The sequence below is a fragment of the Castanea sativa genome, chromosome 10 (genome assembly GCF_040712315.1).
Source record: "Castanea sativa cultivar Marrone di Chiusa Pesio chromosome 10, ASM4071231v1".
In the NCBI taxonomy this organism is placed as follows: Eukaryota; Viridiplantae; Streptophyta; class Magnoliopsida; order Fagales; family Fagaceae; genus Castanea; species Castanea sativa.
Window position 1 is genome coordinate 8,489,515 of NC_134022.1, and position 22,379 is coordinate 8,511,893.

Below are 22,379 nucleotides of genomic sequence, written 5' to 3' on the forward strand. Positions count from 1 at the left end.
CAATGGGGATTGGACATAGTAGGACCGTTCCCGAGGGCCGTGGGAAACAAAAGGTGGTTGCTTGTGGGGACTGACTACTTCACCAAATGGGTAGAGGCTGAGCCCTTGGCAAATATTAGGGATGTCGATTCCAAGAAGTTCATCTGGAAAAACATCATCACTAGATTTGGAGTACCACATACACTCATTTCGGACAATGGCGTTCAATTTGATAGTAGAGCTTTTAGGAAATATTGTGGTGACATGGGCATCACAAATAGATACTCCACTCCAGCTTATCCTCAGGGAAACGGGCAAGCTGAGGCCGTTAATAAGGTTATAGTTAGTGGCTTCAAGAAAAGGTTGGACGATGCGAAGGGTAAATGGGTAGAAGAACTACCACACGTTCTATGGACGTATCGAACTACGCCGCGCAGATCCACAGGAGAAACGCCATTCTCTATGACTTATGGGGCCGAGGCAGTGATACCTTTAGAGTTTGGCTTTCCCACATTGAGGCCGAGTACTTTTAGCCCAGAAAATAACAACGGCCTCCTGGAGAAGAGCCTAGATTTAGTTGAGGAACGGCGAGAGACAGCTATGGTCCAAATGGCTTATTATCAGCAGAAACTTAAACGAGGGTATGATGCCCATGTGAAGCTCAGACCACTCGCGCCTGGGGATTTGGTCCTGAGAAAGGTTGTAGGTACTGCTAGAAACCCAGCCTAGGGTAAATTAGGACCGAACTGGGAAGGACCATATCGGATTATTTCTGTAGCAGGTGTAGGGTCATATCGACTAGCTGATCTAGATGAAAGAGTTGTACAACGTTCGTGGAATGTAAACAACCTTCGAAGGTATTATTATTAATAAAAGGCACTTTTGTCATTTGTGGTTTAAGTTTTAAATGTATATGGACTTATCAATTACAACTCTCGAAGTATCAAACAGAAACTTGGTTATGTATGGTCCTCGGACTACATACGTTGTGAAAATTGATATCTTATTATTTGTTAAACAGAACCTTAGTTATGCCGGGTCCTCGGGCCTTCTACTTTGAAAAAATTAACATCTTAAGTTACTATTACTAAGTATCAAACAGAAACTTGGTTATGTATGGTCCTCAAACTACATACCTTGTGGAAATTGATATCTTATTATTTGTTAAACAGAACCTTAGTTATGCTAGGTCCTCGGGCCTTCTACTTTGGGAAAATTAACATCTTAAGTTACTATTACTAAGTATCAAATAGAAACTTGGTTATGTATGGTCCTCGGACTACATACCTTGTGAAAATTGATATCTTATTATTTGTTAAACAGAACCTTAGTTATGCCGGGTCCTCGGGCCTTCTACTTTGGGAAAATTAACATCTTAAGTTACTATTACTAAGTATCAAACAGAAACTTGGTTATGTATGGTCCTCAGACTACATACCTTGTGGAAATTGATATCTTATTATTTGTTAAACAGAACCTTAGTTATGCCGGGTCCTCGGGTCTTCTACTTTGGGAAAATTAACATCTTAAGTTACTATTACTAAGTATCAAACAGAAACTTGGTTATGTATGGTCCTCGGACTACATACCTTGTGGAAATTGATATCTTATTATTTGTTAAACAGAACCTTAGTTATGCCGGGTCCTCGGGCCTTCTACTTTGAAAAAATTAACATCTTAAGTTACTATTACTAAGTATCAAACAGAAACTTGGTTATGTATGGTCCTCAAACTACATACCTTGTGGAAATTGATATCTTATTATTTGTTAAACAGAACCTTAGTTATGCTGGGTCCTCGGGCCTTCTACTTTGGGAAAATTAACATCTTAAGTTACTATTACTAAGTATCAAATAAAAACTTGGTTTTGTAAGGTCCTCTGACCACATGCCTTGTTAAGATTGATTTTTGATTTTTTGTCGGATAGAACTCTGGTTAAATTGAGACTGAAGTTATATACCTTTTAAGTGTTGGGCAGAAATTTGATATATCTTCCAATTGTTCCAAACTGCTGAAAATGGACTTGTTTATCTCGTTCTTTCTGTTCGCTGTGTGCTAATGAGAACTTTATAGTAAACATAAAGATGAAAAGATGAAACAAACACAATTCAAATGAAAATCAAATGAAATTTTCTTCCATTAATCATGTCAATATATACATCATTACATGGGAAATTTCAAATATAAAGAAAAAGAAGCCCTAAGCTCGGCCCTAAGCTCGTGGAGGGGGGTCTTGCTGAGAAGTACTGCTGGCCTCGGTGCTTTTCAGTTCCAATTCAAAGGCAGACAGGACTTTTTTCCCTTTGTCTGTTGCAGTGATTGGAGTGACGATAGGCTCCATACGTTGGCTTAAGCCCTTCTCGGCATCCCCATCCCCTTCCTTCTCTTTATTGGAACCTGAAGGTTCTGTAGGATCTGGAACGAGCTCTGGGACCGTAGGAGGAAGAGCAGGAGGAGCTGCCTCAGGGGCAGGAGCAACAGCAGGAGCCTCTTCTATCTCCTGTATATCTAAAGGAAGCCAAACGTTCTCGGATTTCCTCAGCTTGGAGGTTGAAGGAACCCCTGCTACGTTTAGAGCTTCCCCCTAGACCTGCTGACAGTATTCTCGGCACAAGGCCGCGAAAGCCTCTGTCAGCTGGTCTTCTGTTGCAGCTACTCCTTCCTCATAACTCGCCTACTTGGCGGCCTCCAGGAAGTGCTTGAATGTGCCGGCTTCCTCCTTCATTCGAGCGACCTCCTTCTCCAAGTCCGAGCGTTCCTTCTGGGCTTGGGAGAGCTCATCATTCTTTTGGTGGAGAAGCTTGCGCTGCCCTTCTACTTGGGTCCTCATAGTTCTAAGGTTGGCCTCGACACCGTCTCTTTCTCTTTTCAGATCAGCCAGCTGAGAGGTGAGTTTCTCATTTTCTGCGAGGGCCTGGCCTAGGGACTTCTCAGTCTCCATCCGAATGTCAGCCTCCATTCTGGCCTTCTTCCGAGAGTCCTCTACAAACTTCTCGGCTACGAAGACTTCTTGAACAGCCTACGACAAAGTGTTAGAGAATTAGATATAGCAGAACACTCATTAATAATCCGATATTATGAAAAATGAAATATTCATAAACAGTTAAACTTACAAGGGCTAATTCCCTTTTTAAAGACAGGAACAGCTGAGGTTGGCTCAATTTTTCCAAGGTTTCCATATCCTTAGGCAGCAGAAGAGGGCATTCCAACGCGTCGGCCAGGTGGTGGGCGTGGCCTTGTTGGACTGCCCTAATACTGGACTGGCAAGAAATTGGTGCTCCATCCAGTCTTAAGTCAGGAGACCAAGTAGCTGGTGCTCGACGCACTTCAGCCATGTCTCTGATCTCCCCACTCTCAACCGAGCGAGCCCGTCCTTTGCCCTTGTCTAGCTTCTACTGCTGAGCTGGCTGTGGCTGTTGTCGTGGCTTTTTTTTTTTTTCGCCACCAGTCTCCTCGGCCTCCCCCTTTCTTTTCTTCTTAGGCTCCTCAGCTGGAAGTTTGGGTTCGGCTGGAGGAGGGGGAGGTGGCAAAGATGGAGGAACTTGGGATCCTCCCGCCCTCTTCAGGCAACTTTCTCGCCTCTCTTAGTTAGAAGGCCTTGAAGCTTGTCCATGTCCTCCTCCTCGGAATCGTCTTCTGGATGGGCAACAACTAACCCTGCAAATTTCAGAGGCCTCGGTGGGCTCTTCCTCCTCGACAGATAGCACGACAAACTGGTTCCCTCGGGGTCTTTCAACGTCCTCAAGCTGAAACCGGTCTATCTCGTCGTCCAACGTGTGCGAAGAGGATACTTGCTCCTCCGGAACAGCAGTTGCTTGAGAGTACGTCGAGAGAGGGATCGCCGCGATAGGTTGCGTGTATAGGATGGTGTTGGGGTCGTCGGGGATGTCGTGGTCGGCAAGAAAGTGCGTCCTTGCTACGTTTATTCTCTTACGCCTCCTATCCCCCGCGATAATCGTGTTCTCTATCTCCTAGAAATCCGAGGATATTGGGTCGTACCCTAGTATTAAGTGGGCCGCTCTAAGTTGCAAGTCTCCACTCATAAACACTTCTGAGCGCAGGACGTGATTCAGATCAGCAACGTTGCAGTGGCTCAAATGAGGGCGCACGAGTTGTTTATCTGCAAGAAAGAATACCAACAAAGCCGAGTACGGTTAGATCTGCAATGCATATGAGAAATCGAATTGGATGATGTGTAAAAGGAAATAAACAAATAGAAAATTTTGAGATTGAAGTACGGGGTAGAGAAATTAACTCCTAAAGAGTCACACCTGGATCTCCCCATATGACTGGGCAGTGAGGGCCATCATGCCAGTTGCCTGAGGCGATGAAGTAGTCGTCCTTCATGCCTTTATTAGACTTGGGCAGACAGGAAATCAGCCTAACTACACTAGACCGTGATTTAATGTAGTAACCTACTTTTGTAAGTTTGTGACACTCATACATGAAGACAACGTCATGCCAAGTGAGGTTCAAGCCTATCTGCTCATTTAAAGCGTCGACGCTTCCTAAGACCCTAAATACATTGGGTGCGCACTAGTCTTGGCACAACCTGTGATTGCGAAGGTATTCCCTAGTTACGCTTCTCATAGGGAGGGTCATCCCACCTTCTATGAAGGCAATCATGGGGATAATGACCTCTCCCGTTTTCCTAGAATCACCTACGGCTTCTGCCGGACAATATTTCAAACCTACGTTGCTGGGAATGTGGTATTTGGCCCTAAAGCCTTCCATCCCAGCGGCGGTATCAACTAAACACTTAAATCTACCCATCTAAAAGAAAGGAAAAGGCAGGCTTCAAGAAAGAATAGGGATAAGAAGGAAGTTGATGACAGAATCTGAGAAGAAAAAGGTAGAGGAAGTAAGGACTTACGAGTTTGCAGTTATGCGAGTTTCCACGAGTTTATGAAGAGAAAAGATGATGATTGACGCTTTGATGTGATTGAATTCTGAAGAAATGAATGAGGGCGCAGATTTCCAAACGTCATGACGTGCGGGAGGCGGCCTCAAAGTAGAATTTTTCCTGCCCAAATTTTCAGGAAGTGATGAGGACCGTTGGATGTTCATCTCACCGTTGAACGTGGGGAACAGGGTGTAACTTGCAGTCATAAATGCGCGCGTTCTGGAAGTCGAAATGCCAAACGGCATTTTTTAGGTATGAAACGACCCCCACACGCATGGTGATGTACAAAACACGTGGAGGGAGCTTTGGTCGAATCAAAACCCTATTTTTCTCCTCGGATGAGGAAAAATAAAGTTTTGAGGAGCTATTGTGGGGACAAAAAGGACCTAGGTAAGTATTTGGGCCTCGGGCTTTGTTGATGGACGCTAGTTTGTTTTAGACTAAAAGCCTCTTGGAACTTTAACTCGGCCCATGAGTCGAGAGTTCGAGGATTCGTCCGAGAACGAATATCTCCTCGGATAGACCCACGATGGCCCTGGGATTCGCCAAAAGATCAAGGCAGGGTTACGTAAAAGCCGTTGGTTAAAAGGGGGACTTAAGCGCCCTCTAGACGCAACGGCGTGAGGGAAATATCTTATGAAAAGGCTGCTACCTCCACATTAAAGACCCTACACCTACCTCCCTGGCCCCATTAATGGAAAAATGACCCCTGAACAGTAGAATAAAACTTTCTAGCTATTATATAAGGACTTCAAGAAGGTGGAGGAAAGGGAGATCGGTCAGTGAGCAGAAAAAGAACTAAGAACTGTAATTTTGGCATAAAAGAGAAACAATACATAAATTGTCCTTGGCTTACGTCCAAGGAGGTTCCCTTATCATATTTGTTTATCATTTGCAAAGATTGTGGCATTCTAGCCTGTTTGTCAAGTTTCCAATACCCCTAAACTAGATTTCAAATCCACACTCTACAAATCTTATTATTTAAGGCTCATTGAGCCTGAGCCCACGTCTATCTTTGGGTCCAGGTACAATTGTGCGCTTACAATATATATATATATATATATATATATATATATATATATATATATATATTTTTTTTTTTGTATTTAAAATTATGTATTTTGTCGAAGACCATATATCCAAAACATTGAAATGAACCCATAATTAATACTTTTCTCTTGGAAGACTTGGATCTATTAAAGGGGAGTCTATTCTCTGGTGCCCCCATTTTATACTAGTTTACTCAACTGAAACTGAAAAGACATTATTTGTTGAAAAATCTTGTGTGAACCCAAGCGGAGCCCCTTTAAGAAACGGTAACTAATTACCAATTTCTAAGTAGCTTGCCCTCAGATTATTCTCCAACCCATATGTGTGGCTCGTTGATTTATCGTTTTTCCTAACTCGAAAGAGAAAGTTTATCTATTTCGTTGAATAGTACACAGGAATGGACCCAAAACTTAGGGGGGTTAAAGTTTTTTTTTTTCAAAAATTTTAAAAAATTGGAATATCAATACTAAAAGTTGACAACGATGCATTGCTAGTATTAATTTTTTCATTATTTATTTCTTATGAAAAAAATCAATAATAAGAATTTATAATAAAGAGTTTTCAAGATTTGACCAAGGTTAGACTGATTATTTATTCTATCCATATTATAAATTTTAAAAAAATTATTTATTATTTTCACATATTTCTATAACTAATAACTTCACACAATAAAAACTATATTTAAAAGTTTAAATCCATGTCAAGCATTTCTCTCCAAAAAAAAAAATCTATGTCAAGCATTATATTAAAAAACAGCTAAAATGTAGCAAAAAAAATAAAATAATAATGGTTAATAAATATCATGCATTAATATTCAGCAAAAAAAAGGTGAGACAATTATTGGTGTTTTGGTAAGGTTGAGATTTTTTCCTCTAAAAATTTGCAAGTTTGAAAAAATAGTAAAAAGAAAAATTTATTAAATAATCACATAATAATGAACAATAACTTTAAGTCTTTAACTAAGTACTAGGAGCGCACGCAGGCATAATGGGAGCCTTGAGCCTTGGCCCCCTTCTGCACTAAACTTATGGTACATCAATTTTAGCTAACCAATTTTCGTCTTTAAATATATATATATATATATATATATATATATATATATATATATATATATATATATATATATATCTATCTATCTTAGAAAAAAGTTTTTTCTTTTCATTAATGGCTTTAAATTTTGGATGAGTTGTCCAAGATCATGTCTCTTTGCCGAGGCCAACATGCAATGCCAAAGTCTGCCTTCTTGATTAATAATTTCATATTAAATTTTTTTTAATTTTCAATACATAAATTTCGCACATGCAATCGTTTAACTTTAACATTTTTTGTGTGGGTTTATATGAATGTTCAAAAAGTGTGTAAAACACTTTAGAATGTTTAGACCCCCAATTTACAAATTACCAATATAAGCTTATTATCAAACAATGTATGTGCGGAATATGAAAATAAGCTAAATCAAAATTGGTAAAACAATCTAAACCGAAATTAATTACAACCACAGCAACAATTAACAGGTAAAGATTAAGGGAAGAGAGATGCAAATACAAAGATAACACAGCGTTGTGTTATCGAAGAGGAAATCTAAATTCTCAGCGTAAAACCTCTCCGCCGCCCTCCAAGCGGTCAATAATCCACTAGAGAATGAAGTTGGGATACATGAACAGCTTAAGACCCTCCAAGCCTAATCTACCTAGTGTACCTAAGCCCTCCAAGCTTCTTGCTCCAACGAGGTTATGCCGAACCTTTGTCTTCTTTAGCTTACCGGATTCCGCTATAGCCCATAGCATCAACCAATATCAATTGATCCCTTTCTAACTGCTTCTCAAGCACCAAATAACCTTTTCACAGATATGGGTATGGTGAGAAAAGGATTTGGCTAAAATGTACCTCTCAAGGATTTTACAATGGAAAGGGTAAGAGTAGAGGAATTTGGAGAATCAAAAGATGAGGATTGTGGATGAGTCAATCTTGTTTTTCTCTAGGGTTTCTCTCTCAAAATTATCTCTAGAAGCTCTCTACAATACGTGGGTATAAGGGGTATTTATAATGGTATGTGTTTGGAATGCGAAAGGTCAGTTTTAGCCAAACAGGGTATTCTGGCGACTCGATCTCGTGACTGCAACGAGTCGCGAGTTTGAGTAGCGAGCTAACTGCCTGGCCAGCTGGAGGTTTTGTCCTGTAGTGCGACAGCTGGCGTGACCTTTCAGCTCCCCCTGCATGCTTCACACGTGTGCCTCTTTTTGGCGACTCGCCAGTCGCGAGTCCCTACTTGAGTGCACACTATTGAGCTTTTCTTCACTCTCTCTCACACACTACCCTTACATGATTCCCACCTAAATACAATGGTTTCTAAATGCTGAATTACAAGCAAATTGGCACGAAATAAAGCCAACAAAATGATTGAATAAATTCAATCTTACATTATACATTATCATTTCACTGCATTTCTCTTCTTCAAACAGTACTTTTGGTGTTTATCTTATCCGTCTTCACTACCCACCCACTCCCATATAATATTTATCAAAATCTCAGTTTTGTCTTTGATTTGGTCTCCCCCTTCCTTCTTTTTCTCTCTAATCCTATTTTGTTTTCACACTTCAGCCCAATATTGAACCATTTTGGCTCAACAAAAAATAACACTTGACCAAACCAAGAGTATTTGTAGTTAGAGCTATTGGTTCTTTTTATATAGTTAGTAGAAATAATAAAGCTTTTCTCATCATTACATTATTTAGCTAAGGCACAAAATTTATTACTAATAGACTAATCACACACATGTTTTGGTGGCATTTAGTTAAGGGCTGTGTGGCACAAAACAATAGATTTTTGTTTTTCACACGTGTGTAACCATTTATGCATGCATGCCAAGTGTATACCAAAGTTAATAAAACATTAAAAATCAATAAAGTTCTATCATTCAAAAAATAAATAATTTTTTTTACAGATTGAGTTAATAAAGACACCAACTAATCCAAGTTGTTAATGGTACTAATTGATGTGTGGGTGGATCGATTAGCGGCATAGGAGTTGTCTCTGTGGCTATAAGGGTGGAGTCATTTGAGAGGGGCATAGAACTCTCAATTGAGAGGGAGAAACTGGCTAAAGGTTATTAGGTTGTTGTGATTTTTTTGTTAGAATTTGTAATTGATTTGTTATTTTTGTTTTTGCTTACATCAGATTTATTATTTGTCCAAAGATTTTTCTTATTATCTGAATATGTGCATTTTCTTTATTCTAAAATTTTCTTTCTATTTGTTTTTGGGATTTCATGGCTCAGTTTGTAAATTTTTTGGGAAAGGAGGCCAAGAATATAAGTTTTAGAGTGAAAAGTAATTTTTTTTTTTGGTGTTAATATATATACTTGTGAATTATTTTTCAAGGGCTGGAGCCTGGGAGGGCCCTGGACCCCTCAGCCCTAAGGTAGTTTTGTCGCTAATTTAATATAGTATACATTGATTTATAAAGTACTTTCCATTAAATACATATTTATAAAGTGCTTAAAAGTACTATTTTTTTATTACTATATATACAAAAAAAATATAGTTTATATTTAGAGAAAAAAAATTTAACCATATCCTTTTTCTATTCGCCCCCGGCCCTAATGACAAATTTCTAGCTCCACAACTGAATATAATATGCATTTGTTAAGGGCTTTCTTATTGTAGACATAGGCCATTAGACCGAACCACGTAATTCTTTGTGTATGCTCTCTCTTTCATGCTTCCGATCTTCATTCAATCATCACACACAATCACACAACAACTTACACAACTATCATAGTTGTTTATATAGAGATTTTATAAATCAAACCCAAAAACTTGATTGCTATACGTTCAATCTAGCATGAATAATAGAGGATTTTTACTATCTACACATTATATCTACAACTACACATTATATCTAACCTATACCACATGTTTTCAATGGCCTTTTTTTTTTTTTTTTAAGAATCCAGGTCCAGGACCAGTTTTCAATGGCTTCTAGTAAGACTAAGAATGTGTTTGGATTAAACTGAAAAGGGGGCTGCGTTTTGCATTTTGCGTTTCAAGCCTTTTTTTTTTTTTTTTTCAGCCGCAGATGTTGACCAAGTCTTCCGTGAACAGTGTATCCGTGCACTGTTCACGGACCCACAAATTTCACTTTTCAGCCACTTTTTTATTAAAAATAGGTCCCGCGGTACTATTCACACATTTTAAAATTATTTTGCTACAGTATTTTTAGTTTTCAATTTTCAATTTTCTACAATAAGTTCTATCTAAACAGACTCTAATTGTATTTTATTTTCTTTCACACAAATTGACGACAAGTATCTTTCATTATCACTTTTAGTAAGAATAGTTGTATTTTGTTTTCTAGCGTAGTAAGAATAGTTGTATTTTGTTTTCTAGCGTACAGATTGATCACAAATATCTTTCCTTCAATTAATGGAGGGACCCAGATAAGGATAGCCTGATTGCTACGCCTATGCGTTAATTTTGATTGCAAATCTGCAACCAGCATCAAGCAATTATTATACCGTCCAAAATTTCAAGCACTAGCTTTCCAAAGTCTTTGGAAGTTCCAAACAATAATGACCAAAGACTTGTGAAACATTATCAGTTTGTCTACTAATCTAAACCACACATTTTCTAGGTTTATTGAATTTTTAGTATTTGTTTGGTAAAAATTATTTTTATTAATTTATTTTATTATTTAATTTATTTTTGTTATTATTTATAAGTCTTATTGTATTTTTTGATACAATTCATAGGTATCACTGTACTATTTGAGTTAATTTTTACTTTTATTTACAGTACTTTTAACAAAAAAAATTTTTAATTTCGACAAAAAATTTTCAATTTCAACCAACTAAATGGATTCCAGTCGTATTTTGTTTTCTCCCTCCCATTCAAATTGATGGCAGATATCTTTCATAACAAACCATTAATTAACAGCCATAACAACTGTAACTAATTCAACAGATTCCATTACAAAAACGCCAGTGCAAGAATCGTTTTAGCTATTCTATGGACAACCACAGGTCATTTATCACTAGTAATTAAAAAAAGACTTCAACAAATTCAGTGTCAAAGCCAAGATTTTAGTTCATGATTAGAGATTAAAATAAAAGTAGGATAAATTAAAGTAACTCCAAAATTGTTAATTAATATAAATGAAAAAATTAATTAATAAATTTAAAAAAACTCGGTCAACGACTCAACATACAAGACCGCTATTTGTTCTTGTTGTCTCTGCTCAACAAACACTGCTTCACTGCCAGTATATTCTTTGAAATTGTCAAATAGTAAACTGTAAAAGACTTCACTTCCACACTTTTCACTTTATATACACGCTTTAGAGTTTCTATTTTTCAATAAGTAATGAAAATTTTATTAGGAAAAGGTTAATAGATGCTCTAAGGGATTTTTTAGTGTACTACTTTAGGAAAGTTGTTAGAAAAAAAAAAAAATTTTAATTTTTTGGCAATATTTTCTATTTCCCATGAGAGTAGTATTAAAAATTTTGTGAAATGGTTTATTATTGTTATTTGATGGAGTAAATTATATTATTTTAATATGTTGTATCTAGATATATAAAAATTGATATATAGGCAAGTTGTAAAATGGTATGATAAAATAGATAAAGTAGGTTTTTAAGTGTAAATTGTGTGTATTTTTTTAGATACTCGAATGTGAATGCTATGAATCTTTTATAAATGTGCAAACCCACTCATGTCGCTAATAACTACTTGATTGATATGGTCTCTAGCTATACATGTCATGTATACTTTGGTGACTTTTATTTCATGATTTCATAATTTGTTTGACTTTCTCTATCCTTGATCCTTGTTCGGGATACTAACGAGTAAATTTGAGTATATATGTAATTATAAATGAGTTTCTTAAAAAAAATTATCTGAGTAAATAGAAAAGAAATAGAGATCCATATAACACGATTGCTATATGATAACATGATTGCCACATGAACAAGAGATAGATTGATAACATGATTGTTGGGTCAATACAGAGACCTAGATAACATGATTGCTACATCTTCAGTTTGCAACTTTGCAATTTGAAACAAACCATTTCATAGTCCAAATTTCATGCTGGATAATAGAAGGAAGGAAGACTGTAACACTTAACTTTCAAAGTATTTTCTTCTATAAAAAAAAAAAAAAAACAAAAACAAAAAAAAACATTACAAGTTTTTGGAATTCCAAACAATTATTACAAAAGACATGGTGAAATGTTTCTCACGATTTATACCTCCGAACCACACGTTTTCAAGATTGAAGGAATATGGCAGATCAAAGACTCAAAAAACAGCAGTGAGATTCATTTATATATATATAATTTTGTTTTCTCCCATACTAATTTTAAGAGATAAAGCTAATAATTAAACTTTTCTTAGCTGTTACTTTGACAATCTCAGCCTCGTCTGATCCATTTTGAGGGCGTTTGGATTCAGATTATAAGTTCCACGTTTTGCTTTTTGCGTTTTGTTTTTTTTTTTTTTCTTCGTTTTTGTTGCGGGTCTGCTGTGGAGGAGACAAACGCGCAGTGCGCGCACTGTGCGTGTACTGTGCATGCACTATTCACATACTTTTTTAACAATTTTTTTTATTAAAAATAGGTCTCGCAATACTATTCACACATTTAAAAATTATTTTGCTACAGTGTTTTCAATTTTTAGTTTTCAGCAATAAGTTCTATCCAAACGGACCCTTTGTGTTTATCATGCAAACTTTTCCCATTACATAGAGGCAAATGGATGGGACAAATTTTGCTCGTGTCACCATATTTTGCATAAAATGTACATATTCATTTAAATGATTTAATGTATAATATCCTATTTATTGATTACCTTGGATATTTTTTTATTATCCCCAAAATACTTATTCTCTCTCTCTCTCTCTCTCTCTCTCTCTCTCTCTCTCTCTCTCTCTCTCTCTCTCTCTCTCTCTCATGGTATTATTTAATTTAATGTATACTAGTAGAATTCTTGTGCCATAAATTTAAAATTTATGAAAAAGAAAAAAAAATTACTGGTACTATTGAAACCGTTTTAATAATTGGTGAGTCATAAATAAATTAACTATCTTAATAATTAGTTAGTCACATTACAAAAACTCTTTAATTTTATGTGCAATATATCTTGAGTCACTCGGCTTGAGCAAGACATGTAACATGTATTTTGGCTACATTAAAACACAAAACTATAATAGATATGATCAAAAAATAAGTATTAAATTTCATTTTTTAATTTTTAATAAATGAGCTTTAGGTGTAATAGAATATTAAATTTATCAAAGCTTAGGTAATAGAGTTTTACATGGAATAAACATCTTAACAATTAATAAGAAACTTAATATTTTGGTAAATGGAGTTTCATTTAAACTACATTATTTTAAAAATTAATATATCTGCTTAGCATAAACAAAAGATATATTCTCACTCGGGTGAGGGGATTTGAACTTTGGATGTTATAAAAATACTAGGAAGTGTCAACAAATAGAACTGTAAGGCTCTTGGCATCAAATCCCCATAGTCAAGCCCATTAAAACAACACCGTTTTGGAAAGTGAAAAATATAAATAAATAAATAAAGTTAAAATTGGACATAGAATTGATTAAATGACTAAATTGAAAAAAAAAATGAAAATGAAATAAAAAAATATTAAAATTAAAGAAACAAAATGAAATAATATTAAAGGATATTTTTTTTTGAGAAGATAATATTAGAGGATATAATTTGTAATATATATAAATCTTTTTTTATTTAAATTCATACCTTAAGAGGATGCCTTATTTCTTATTTGCTGGGTGGGTCCTTTACAATGTGCTAAATGTCTAGCATTTTTTACCCCAAAAAAAATGTCTAGCATAAATGTCATAGGTTAATTATTTTTATAAGCTGATGTTCCTAAATAGACAGATACAAATATATCCACTATAGGTATCAATATGAGTGAATCTAGATTTAAAGTATATGGGATTACTATGATTCTTGTTTATAAGGAGTTTTTAGATTTTAAAATCTGAGCTAGATAATCTGATTTTTTTTTTTTCACTTTCAAAACTAGTTCTTATACCTTTCAAAAAAAAAAAAAAAACTAGTTCTTATAAAATACTGTAACCTACAAGATATTAAATTTTCCATGCCTTAAACAAGTGACAGTAGTTCCACATACCACAATTCACACTAATTAATAGAGTGACCCACAAGACCTTAATTTTGTCTTTTTGAGGAGACACGAGACCTTAATTGTCCATGTCATGGGCCTAAGACTTTTTGAAAGTGAGAGCGAAAGAAAAAGCATATCGTGCAGCCCAAGCAGTAAACCTAGTTTTTCTTAATGATAACTCTTTTATCATCAGACCAAGACACCAATCAGTTTTTGGTATAGGCGGAGATTGAACCCCAAATCTCTTATACAACTATCAGAGACTTTACCAGTTGAGCTGACTGTGACCCACTAGTTTTTCTTAATTTTAAAAGTGAGAGCGAGAGAAAAAAAGCATATTGTGAGGCCCAAGCAGTGACCCTGGTTTTTCTAAATTTTTTGGATATGTGAATTTACCATATGACACTCCTTTAAAAGTCCTCGAAAGAAACTATTATATTGTTCTTCAACTCCACTTATCTTGTGACACTTGTCACCATCATTTGAGTTAGCACAGCTTCATATGGAACAAGTTTTGGTATGGGTCGTATAGTTTGATGCATCTTGTGGTATTTGGTGGCTCTTCAGCTTAAGAGATAAGCGCTTCAAGATTTTAGATTGGTGAATACTTTAATTTGTCACACTGATTGCAACTCATCATTCATCATGCACAAGTTGGCACATTCACATGTTTTATAACTTGAGCTTTTTGCCAGACATTCGCATGCTGAGTATCTCATGATCAATGTAAGATTGTTGTACAGACGATGCAGTTGTTACACCATACATTGGGAGAATTCGCTATTGAAGAAAAAGCTGGAGTTTGTGATACTACTTGATTCCTTAGAGATAACCGACTAATTATACATCTTGTAAACTATACATAACAAGCATGTAGTTGAACTCTGCAACTATTTGTTTGTTTTGAGAGGAAAATTATACAGCTTATGATTTTTAATGACACTATAGAGATTTTTCTACACACTATCAATTGTTGAAATGCAATGAGATGTCGTGTTTTGTGTCTAGTCTCGTTAAATCCTTACTTTTTAGTGTCAGATGGAAAATGTTCATGTTAATCTATATTACTTATTATGCTTCTAAATGTAGGTGCTACTATGTAATTTTTTTCTACTCAAGATTTATTTTATTGGTTTAATATGTAAATTCCAATTTAAGTAAGAGTCTAATAGTTTTAAAGGTCCAATTATAAGTATTCAAGGGTTAAAACATTATTTAATATTGGATTTTATTTTACAAATTATGGCCACTTTTGTATTCAGGGTAGAAATATAATTTCTGCAACTTTTGCAAATTAAGGGTTTGGTAGTTTAGTTGAGTCTAGAATTATCTTATGTTTTCTTTGAGTTCAAGTTAGTCTTTATTACCTTATAAGGTTTATAGTTTGGTAATCTAATGAGGAGTTTGTTTACTAGTCAAAATAGGAGTCCTTGTTCTATTAGAAAAGGCAAGATCTCTGTAAAGTGTGTCATTGTACTCAAAAAAGGAGCTGATTAATAAAAATATTAAAATGTTTTGAGTACAGAGGCATGTTGGCCTTATCGTTCTTTTTCTCTTACTGTTATGTGAACTATTCACAGATTGTGGGTAGATTTGATTTCAGTTTTTCTTCACCTCTTTGCAATCCTAAATCAAACTTTTTCCGTTCTCTATTTAAAGCCGTAGTCATTCTTGAACCCAAACTCTTCTTTCTAAAGTTTTAAGAACTAGTTCCACAAATTCTCCTAAATCTAAATCCACCACAAGAGCATATAGATGAAGCATGGGTGCGTTTTCAGATTCGGATGCGGGTACAGGTGCGGGACTCGGCAATTTTTGAAAAAATAAGGTGCGAGTGCGGCCTGGTGCAGCAATTCAAAAATTATTAAAAATATTTTTATTTATATATTTTATATATTGCTAAGCATGCTTTTTTATATAATAATAATAGAAAACTCATATAATAATAATAATAATAATAATAATAATAATAAGAACAAGAACAAGAAGAAGAAGAAGAAGAAGACGACGTACACCAAAGTTTTTGACACTTCAATTATTGACAAATGTATTAAAATAGATGATGCTTTCCATAAATAAATAATAATAAAAGATGTGGCTTAGTGGCTCACGTATTTGGTCAGCCCAAAAACAAAATAAAGGATATATTTGGGAGGCATTAAAATAGGTGTAGCTTCCCATTTATAAAAAATAAAATAAATAAAATAAAAAAGGGAAGATGGGGCTCAGTCATGTGTTTGGTCAGAGGCACACAAAACAAGATCAAAATTGGGAATTAATCCCATTTTCCCAACTATATAGTTAGTAGGCACAGTTTTGAAACTACATTTTTTAATAACATCTCGAGTTTCTAAGGGTCCATTTGGATACCGCTTATTTTGCTGAAAACTGAAAATTGAAAACAATAAAATAATAATAAAAAAGTTACTGTTCACGCACTTGGCACTGTTCATAAGCCTAAAATCACTGTTCATGGACAATGAACAATGCCAAGCGCGCTCAGCTGAAGAAAAAAAAAAAAAAAACAGGAAACGCAAACGCAGCTTCAATCCAAACGCCACCTAAAACTCGATTTAGGGCTTATAAATCGAGTCTTAGAGACTCGGTTTTTATGTTCTGATCAGGTCTGACTTGGCCCTTCTCCACGTGGCGTCCACCTGGATATCGAGTCTCTAAGACTCGATTTATAAGTCGACCATTTGAAGCTTGATTTATGGTTTAGTTTGTGTCCACATGGATTCCAGCTAGATATCAAGCCTTAAAGACTTGGTTTTTAAAGGATAATCGAGTTTCTAAGACTCGATTTTCAAGCTATGGTCCACAAGCCTCCATGTGGTTATGTCAGGTTGTCCTTAATCCTCATAATATATCACTTAGCAGCTCTCTCCGTTTCCTCCTCCAAAAAACCCAGCAGCTCTCTCTTCCTCTCTCACTTACTCTCACTCTCACTCTCATACAAAACTCACCCCCATTACAAAAACTTCAAATCAAACTCACCCCTCGTTTACACATCCTCATATCAGGTAAGGTTTTTATAACACTCTCTCTATTGATTATTTTTTTTAGGTTTTTTTTATAGGTATATCATGAATATTTTTTTTGTTTGGTTTGATATTTTTCTTTATATTTTTGATAGAATGATTTGAAGGTTTGTAATGGGGTGAGTTGTGTGTTTATTTTTATTTTTTTGGTTTGAGTATGATTAATGATTTGTTTTTTAGAAACAAATGATAATGATTGAGTATGTTTGTATGTGATAGGGTGAGTATATGCAAATGTGGGGTTTGTAATATGCATATGCTTTTATAAAAAGTAAAAAATATTGTAGATATATTTGTATTGTTAGGCTTTTTATCATGACTATTTTTGTTGTTGTTTGGTTTGATATTTTCTTTTATATTTTTGTTAGAATGATTTGAAATTTTGTAATGGGGGTGAGTTTTGTCTTTAGTTTTTTATTTGTTTGAGTATGAAATGATAATGATTGAGTGTGTTTGTATGTAATGTGGGGTGAGTATATGCAAATGTGGGGTAACAAGTTGTAATTTTTGTACTTTGAGTAGATAGAAAAGTTTTTGCAATTGATGTTAAATGAAAGAGATAAAATATGTCACTAACATATTACACTTGACTCTAATAAGTTCACAATCTCTGAAGAATATTGATATAAATGTATACTACGGTGGACCCCTTGTCAATCCTGAAGAGATTGACGGATTCCTATTTAGAGGATCGGGTATCGAATGCTGCTACATGATGATACGTCATAAGTTGAAGACGTTGAATGATTTGAAGAGGAAAATAATGGAAGAATTGAATTTGAACTCTGCTTGTTATGACATAAAGATTATTTATCATTACCCACAAGAAGTCCTTCATAAACGGATAAATTACAAGTATATGGCGATCAAAGAAGACAAACACGAGGATCCGTAAAATGCCCCAAGTAAATGCTGCTGAGTTGTACGTAAGTTCGGAGCCGCTTGCAGAAGTTGATATTGAGGAGGTGCAACAAACAACTGCATCTTTACAATTTACAGCCCTAGATGATGGATGCACTACAATGGGAGGCTATACAATTGGAGGTTATACGCTCACATCTTAAGATCATGCTGCCAATATTGGTGAAACACTCCAACCTTAAGAGACACATTTAGGGGAGGAAGATGAAGATGAAGATCATGCTGTGAATAATGGTGAAAATCTTGATGATATGGATGAGTACGAAGAGAGGATTAAGTGAGGCGACTTTGACAGGGATGTGGATGACCATGAACTCGTTCCCAATTTTGAAGAGGAAAATATGGAGTACCATAATGAAGGTGATGCAAACGATGATATTAGCGTCCAACATGATACAAATACGACCACTGCCTACACACGTCCTGCCGAGTCATTCTACGCAAATACTTGGAAAAATATGGTCGATCCTTCACGTCTTCAGATACCATTTGTTTCTACTTGGGAAGAAGAAATGCATTTTAATAAAGGGTTGACTTTTGCAAAAAAAGAGGCGGTGAAGCGTGCATTGATATTATACGCAGCAAAGGATAATAGAAATTTTATAATCCGGAGGTCGACCAAAACTAAATTGTGCGCCGCATGCATTGACACCAACTGTAAGTGGTACGTTGGGGCATTCATGAAGGCTAAACTTAATGGTCTGTAGATGGTCACATCTTATGTGGGTCCACACAGTTGTATACCCTTTGGCATGCGAAGAGATGGTAAAATGATGGATTCTAATTTTGTTGCATCAGAAATTGTGGGAAAATTGCAACAAAATCACACTACCCGTATTGATGAGCTCTGGGAGATCATACATACTAAGTATAATCATGAACTTTCTTACTATAAGGTATATGACGCAAAACAAAAGGTAATTGCTAAGATATTTGGGAATTAGGAGGAGTCCTACCAAAGGTTGCGAAAGTTGTTGTTGGCATACTTAGATCAGGATTCGGGTACCCAGTACAACTATTACACCATACCTAGGGACATAGATGGTACTACATTACTGCGCTATGTTTTTTGGGCATTCGTTCCATGCATTGCTGCATTTAGATATTGCAGGCTAGTGATCAGTACTGATAGGACTTATTTGTATGGTAAATATCGAGGGGTGTTGATGATTGCAATGGCAACTGATGCTAACCAAAAGGTTTTGCCTCTCGCTTTTGCTATTGTGGACAAGGAGTCAGGGCCTAGTTGAGGGTGGTTTTTAGAGTGTCTTAGGATTTCGATAGGGCATGTGATACATGACGAGGGCATTTGCATTATTTTTGACCGACATAAAGGTATCAAATGCGCCATTGCAGAGTAACCTAGAGGTGATGACGGAAGCTTATGGGTTATACTGCATTTCAACTAATCATTACAAACATACTTTATTATACTGCATTTAGAGTATGTATTCTAATAAGATAGTTAATCTAGTAAACTAAAGCTTGGTTAACTAAGCAGCTTTTATGTACTTATAAAATAATAAAAAACCAAAAATTAAGAATAAGTAGCATATATATTAACCTAATCATATAATTTTGGAAATTTGACACAAAATTAGAGTATATTAACCTAATCATATATATTGAACCTTTGTTTAGAATTGTTTAATATTGACTTAAATAATTCCTAGAAGCTTTTAAAATAAATAAATAAATTTAAGTTACATGACGTGTATGAGGTAGAGACTTACTTCAGGGACAGTGGACCCGCATTGGAAGACCATAAGCACCCATTGGTGGGCCATGCTCAACTGTCGGGCACAAATATAGGAACCTGGCCCATGCCCAATACTGAACCAACATCAAGCACCCACCAATCTAACTAGCTTTCTTATCGCTTGCCCTGCATAACTCTAGGTACAACCATGCAAGGCAAGCACTTCCCTAACTCTACCTTCATGGGTTGCGAAGGTCTTCCAACTGCTGCACCCACATTAGATGCACCCTATCGCAGGATTTGTCTATGAAGATTTTGTCCCCTAGTAGCGCTAGGATGTAGCATCATGCATACTTATGCAGTTGATCCTCTTCAACATTAGGCAAAAATGGATCAGCAACTTCCTCCAAAAGCCATTGGATGAGAATCCTCTGGCCATTAAGTTGCTTTCTCTCATCATTTACAGGTCAGAAGCCAAGGCATTCCTCGCACACAGGACTCCATTCTTTCTGCGTGCTCCTTGTTATGGCCTTGCCATCAACAGGAAGCCCGAGAAGAAACTCCACATCCTGCAATGTGATGGCGACCTCACCATGTGGCATGTGGAAGGTGTGAGTTTTGGGCCGCCATCACTCCACTAAGGCCATTATCAAGCCATGGTCAATGTCTCTACCCAAGGTCCTGAGGAGTCCCTCCAAACCAAGTGCCTTAATGATGTCAACAACTCGATCATCCACCATTGGCTCTAGATTGGAGAACTTTTCACTACGGGTATGGCATTTAAGGGACATTAGATCCTGCATAGAACAAAACCATGGATTAATATATGACAGCAAGTGATGCGAACCTCAATCGACACGCTTTGAGACCCAACAAAAATATTGGAATACTTGCCCAAGAAAGCTAAAATTCAGATTTTTGATAGAAACCCTGACCCGACGTTTATAATCGAAACGCAAACCAAAGGTATAAGTTGACCTTGACCCAATGATTATAAAGAATCACGAATCGAAGATATAAAGTTTGAACGCCACAAGGAAGAATCCTTGATAAGTTCACAGTTCTTGAAGAACCAAAAGAGAGCAAAACCTCACCTTTTCTGATTTTTATTCAATAATATTATGAAAAACGTTTACAGACTTCAGAGCCTATTTTAGGGCTCCATAAAACTTGACAGACAAGAAAATATATTCTAAAATAACCCCTAATTGATACCTTACCATATCAGGAATCAAATTTGACCTAAAAAGCATTAAATGCACCTAAAAACAAGGAAAATACCTAAAAAAAACGTACTAAATAATAAAACCCTAAATAAAAGTTGATTTGGTGTGAAATTAACAGATCCAAAATAGGAAAAAATCTGTCTTAACTGATATAGAGCTGGAAAGTCAATCAGCCATTAATTCACGCTATAAATCACTCCCAATTAAGCCAGATCAGCTCTAAATAGCTTGAATTAAATTTATTACACTTTCATCTTCCTTTGGGCCAAGCTTGAAATGTCCTGCGTTAGAATCAACCCAAATCTCTTGAATCAGCCCATTAAGTGCTTCTTTGATCTTCTTGGATCTTGCTCTTGTAATAGGCCCAACTGGAACATGCAATGGATCCTTGAATGCTTGTTGATTCTCATCATTGTATGAATAAAATGCGTGTACATTCGTTAAATTTTTAGTGTTGTGTTTTACCTGTCCATTCCAAATAGCTTCTGACTGATGGTTGGCCTACAACGTCAACATCGACTGGTCAATGGGGCCAGGCTATGCATGGTCAATTTGTCCAGCATTTGCAGCAGTCATACGGCACAAGAATGATAAACAATTAGCACGTAATAGACATTATTGAAAACAAAAACAAAAAAAATCTAAGAAAGATTCTCAAAAAACAAAAATTCAACAAAGTGGCAGTCCCGCAATATACAACAAATTGAAACTATGTTTACATTTAAATCATGCCTTAATCTAAATCAATCAAGCTTTAACCTATAAATTAAAAACAATATTTTCAGTTAGTTAACATGTAGACCAGTTTGCATATTTTTCTAAGCTTTTCATGCATTCCAATTAAACACAACAAGGAAAAATTCTATATAAATTTTTATTATTATGGGTAAGTTACCACCAAAACCTCTAAACTGCAAGGTTTCCATCTTAATACATTGATTGTCAACTTTGTTTAGGCTCACTTAATGGTATGAAGGTAAAGACAGTGATTTGCTAAGGAAAACATCCATTAACCCAAAAAGCATGGATGTTATCAAATAACAGTGTCAATTGTACTGACTACACGAAACAAGAAAAACAAAAACAAAATCAAATCAAATCAAGTTTTGACTACAATCTCAGCACAAAATGGAAAATTTTTCTTGCATTTTCTTGGGAACCAAATAGAGTAACACATGAAAAAATCACAAACCACAAACCCACATGAAAAAATCAATCATAATTTCGAAACAATAAACACAAACCCACATGAAAAATTCACACAATAAGAAAATCATACCTGAGAGAACTAAGTAAGAGTGGAGAGGGTGAGAGAGAGAGAGAGAGAGAGAGAGGCGCAAGCGTGACAGGGTGTCTGTGTGAGGGTGGAGAGGGTGATTGAGAGAGGCGTGAGA